The sequence below is a fragment of the Lathyrus oleraceus genome, chromosome 7 (assembly GCF_024323335.1).
Source record: "Lathyrus oleraceus cultivar Zhongwan6 chromosome 7, CAAS_Psat_ZW6_1.0, whole genome shotgun sequence".
Lineage (NCBI taxonomy): Eukaryota > Viridiplantae > Streptophyta > Magnoliopsida > Fabales > Fabaceae > Lathyrus > Lathyrus oleraceus.
In genome coordinates this window covers 125,830,597-125,835,458 of record NC_066585.1, presented here as the reverse complement: position 1 = coordinate 125,835,458, position 4,862 = coordinate 125,830,597, and the positions used below count along the sequence as shown (strand labels likewise).

At 39.5% G+C, this 4,862-nt stretch overlaps 1 non-coding gene across 1 annotated transcript; it reads left to right on the top strand.

Moving 5' to 3' along the window:
• Positions 1-294: 294 nt before the first annotated feature.
• On the top strand, positions 295-401 carry LOC127108748 (small nucleolar RNA R71). Its single transcript, XR_007796262.1, has one exon. It is a non-coding gene; the product is annotated as a small nucleolar RNA R71 (small nucleolar RNA).
• Positions 402-4,862: the final 4,461 nt, after the last annotated feature.

Here is a 4,862-nt window from a genome sequence, read left to right as displayed (position 1 = left end):
ACTGTGGCTGGAGGTGATATATTTAAACTTTCAATTTTCTGGACCAGAGCATCCACTTTTGCATTAACATGATCAAGGTTACTTATCTCGTACATGCCAGTTTTCGTTTGAGGTTTTTCCACCATTGTTCGTTCGGTTCCCCACTGATAGTGGTTTTGAGCCATGCTTTCGATAAGTTGGTAAGCGTCTGCATAAGGTTTGTTCATTAGCGCGCCACCGGCGGCGGCATCTATTGTTAACCTCGTGTTGTACAGGAGACCATTATAGAATGTATGAATTACTAACCAGTCTTCTAAACCATGGTGTGGACAAAGTCTCATCATGTCTTTGTATCTTTCCCATGCTTCGAAAAGAGACTCGTTATCTTTCTGTTTAAATCCATTTATTTGGGCTCTTAACATAGCTGTTTTGCTTGGCGGAAAATATCGAGCAAGAAAAACTTTCTTCAACTCGTTCCATGTGGTGACTGAGTTAGAAGGAAGAGATTGAAGCCATCTTCTAGCGCTATCTCTTAGTGAGAAAGGAAAAAGACGAAGTCGAATTGCCTCTGAAGTGACACCATTAGCTTTAACAGTATCAGCGTATTGGACAAATACGGATAAATGAAGGTTAGGATCCTCGGTAGGATTCCCAGAGAATTGGTTCTGTTGCACTGCCTGCAACAGTGAAGGTTTGAGTTCAAAGTTGTTTGCTTCGATTGCGGGCGGAGCAATACTTGAATGCGGTTCATCTTGCGATGGAGCGGCGTAATCTCTAAGAGCACGAGCTGGTTCTGCCATCTCGGGTATCGAAGGGAAAATATTTTTGAAATCAGGAAGTTCTACAGGAGGTAGATTGTTTGCAGCACGATATTCCCGAATTCGTCGTAAGACTCGGAGATATAGTTCGATATCGTTGATTCGTAAGTAGAGCGGTTCGCCTTGAGAGCGAGTGCATGGCATACAAATCAACGAAAGAAAGAAAAGAAAAAGAAAAGCCTTAGTCTCTACAACGTAACAGGAGAGTTACGATATCGACTAAATAAAAGTCCCCGGCAACGGCGCCAAAAACTTGATCGCGACTTTATGAGTCGAATTTGGGGTACAAACTGCAAGTGCACAGTTCTATCGCGTAGTTTTAAAAGATATCGATCCCACAGGGACTTATGAATCGATATACCGTTATCTAAGGTTACTTCGTAAAGCTAAGGCAGGTAATACTTTGATTGTTGGGGGGGGGGGGGGGGGGGGAAAGCTAAAACTAAAATAAGATCTAAAATTAATATCTAATAAGCGGATATCAGTATGTAATTCGTCGTAATTAGAGAATCAATTCTTTATTGGTTTCTTGGTTTTAAAATGAATCTTTTCAGTTGACGCTATTGGTTAAAAGTTTTATCTCAAACTCTTGCTCTGTTGAATAAACTATGATTTTATATTAACGTAGTTGTCACTTATAGTTAAGTCAAAAACCACTTTTTGAAAACAGTAGAATCCGTAGAAACTCTTTTTAAGAAAACACTAATCGTTTAAACACCCTTATCTCAAACTCTCGCTCTGTTGACTTAGGTTATATAATTAAACTCAAATGCTTAACTCTCGCCCTCACATTCAATCTTTAAAAATACTTTTTGAAAAAGGTTAGAATTTAATTAACTCTAAAAATTGCTCTCGCCGTGATCTAGAATTAATGTCCAATTTACACTGTCCAGTCAAAACCTCAAACTCTCGCTCTATTGATTTTAACTTCTTTATGTCTTTTACTTTCGTACAAAAACTTTGTTATTAAACCTGTAAATTGAGACCGAAAAGAGTGATTTTAATTTTAAACTTAATTAAACCAACTTAGTTTTGATTCCTTCATTCCGCTTACTTTACATACCGATACCTAAATAAATCAGCCAGACATGCTAAACAGAGTTAAATAAATAACATGCATAAACAGATTCATCACAGGCAAGCAGCAAAAATTAATAATAAAAACAAGCATATATAAATTCAACAAATAAATAAAGAACCTGAATAATTAAATAGCAGTCTTGAACACTCCACCACAGACCGGTTGGATTTGTTCTTGAGTTCTTCAATCAGGCAGAAAAATAAAATGAAGGAATAAAAAAACTAGATTCTAACGTAAGGTCAGATCCGGTAAAAGGTACACAATAGTTTCCGGTGTAGAAACTATTGTTCGAAAAATTAATTAAGAGCTGGAAAAGAAAATAGAATTGCAAAAGGAAAACAATATAAAAATTTGTCAAAGTAATACTGTAAAAATATGCCTAAGCTACTGGAAAAAGAAAGAATACGAAAACGGCAAAAATCTGGAAAAAGGCGTGGTACCCTGAGCTTTCCAAAAAGCTATTATTTATATGCCACCTCCTGCAACTGCTTCCGCGTCAAAAAGTCTTCAACGTGCAGAATAGTTGGGCGTGGAAATAGGGCTCAACTCTCTCTCAACGTCTCTGAAGCGTTCCTTGTGCCTCAAATATAGGGGAATGGTGTGACGTTCGTCACACCATGTGTGACGCTCGTCACACAAGTGCATATAGCGTGACGCTCATCACAACCTCTGTGACGCTCGTCACAGGCACAACGCCTGTGCCTTCTTTGGGCTGGGCTTGGCTTTTGCTATTTGTTTCCAGAAACTTCTTTTTACACCTCCTTTTCTTCCTTTTTTTACTTTTGCTTCAAATAGATACCTGAGATAAATAGGAAGGAAATACCGCGTAATATCTGATAAAATGAAATAATTTAAAGTAAATAATAATATAATTTAATTGAATTAAGTCCTAAAATGTGATATAATTTCGTGTTATCAGGCCACCCCTTAAAAAAAGGAATACCCTGCAAATGAATAAGCATGAGATGTCGGATGCAAATATGCAGATGATGTTATGCAATGCAAAGGCATGTCAATCAGAATTGCTGGATCCGCTTGAACATCTGTCAGGTTGCACTGCCTGGAGAGGAATTAAGAGGATCAAGCAAAGCACACTAAACAAAGGTCATGGGATGGATCATGTTATCCTTAATATCAACCATCCATTTTTGGTGGATTATGGTTTACACCTTATCAACACCCAAGTTTCATTGATATTAAGGATACCTAAACGGATCAACCATGAATCAAGGGTTTGTTGCAAGTCACGAGCATGGAGTTTAGGTTAAGAACCACTCAAAGGGAGTGTACTAAGGTTTAAACCTGCCAAACATGTTCTACAAAAGCTTCCCATAGTCATAATCCCATCTTTCGGATATTATCGGAGGAACGACTACTCGTATTCTAAAAATATTCTCAAGAGAGACTCTTATGAGTGTAGTATCGCGTAACAATCGTATCAAATCTTACACTTGAACGACTTTCGCACTACGTCCTACGAATAGGCCAAGATGGGTTTGGTAAACTAAGATCCTTGGCTTCTAAGGTCTATATTGGAAAAATTAATGTCTAACCACAACTTACTTGTGTGACATTATTGATCCCAATATGACCTCCACCAAGTGAATGGGCTTGCAAGTCAACTTGCTAAGGAATAACTCCACACAAGTCAACAAGACCATGCCATTCTCCTATCCTAAGTGCACTCGAGTTCGGGTATAGAACTCATCTCACAAACAGAACCAGCAGATACGGCAGTCATATGTACACAATGCAATAAAGCGGGTAAATGCTGAAAGATAAATAACTGTACGAAAGAATAAACACCCAATAAACAAATAACCTACAAAAGCTAGGAGGGACTCGCTTAGGGAAACCAGATCATCTCCCCAGCAGAGTCGCCAGCTGTCGCAACCTGAAAAATGGAATGCGAAAAAAAACAACCGGCGAAGAAAGACAGAAGAGTCGCCACCGTGCGTTATTTATCCCAAAGGAGGGAAAGGAAACGCTCGAAGTAAACCTGGAAAAAGGAAAGGACAAGACAGGGTCTCGCAACCAAATCTTGGGTTCGGGAGTCGATTATGCGAGGGGAAGGTATTAGCACCCCTACGCATCCGTAGTACTCTACGGGATCCACTTTTGTAGTTCTTGTCTAAAGGGTGTGGGTTTATCTAATGTGTTATTTACTAAAAAAAAGGGGTCAAAAGAAAATGACTCGCACGGATGTCGCATCCACTGCATACGTATCTCATCTGAATATGAGAATCAGAGTCTTCGTAGCTCGGCTACCTAGGGGTTAAGGGTAATTGTGCTTGCTAAGACATCGCGTCTTATGCCTACGTATCTCATATGGAATGAGAATCAGAGCAAGTCGTAGTTCGGCTAACTACGGGGTTATGGATTGGGTTTTGGACGAACGACGTTACTACGCAATCTACCGGATGCTCGACCTTTGGAGACTTACTCGCCTGTAGTAGAAGGAGTTAACGTGTTTTTAGGAGAAGAAAAATCAATGAGTTGGTAAGGTTAGGGATGCTCATGCAAAAAGGCAGTTCTTGACGAAGGAACCTGTAAAAAAAATATAAACACACAAAAACATTGCCTCTTATCGAGGTCTTTCAGCTAGGAAAGCAGTAAAATGCGGGAAAAATGTAAAAGGTACCACGCGGATAAAGATCCAAAGTAACAGCAATTAGAGGAATGGGAAACCCAGGGATCCTTCCAAGCTAACACCGTCAAAGAAAGTGGGTCAGTACAGGTAATCGGAATGAACCTCCAGGGGGTATCCCACAAATAAAGTGGGAAACCACGCAAGTTATCCCTGCAAACGTCATGTGAGCCCTCACAAAAAAAACTCAACAAACAGGTTAGAGAAAAAAAAAAGGGTAATCAAGGGTTGCCCCCAAATCAAAATGTAACCACATGAATCATGCCCTTTCAATTCACAAAAAGCTCACAAAAAGCAACCAAGGGTAGGAGGCCTAAATCTCTTGTCAAACACATGC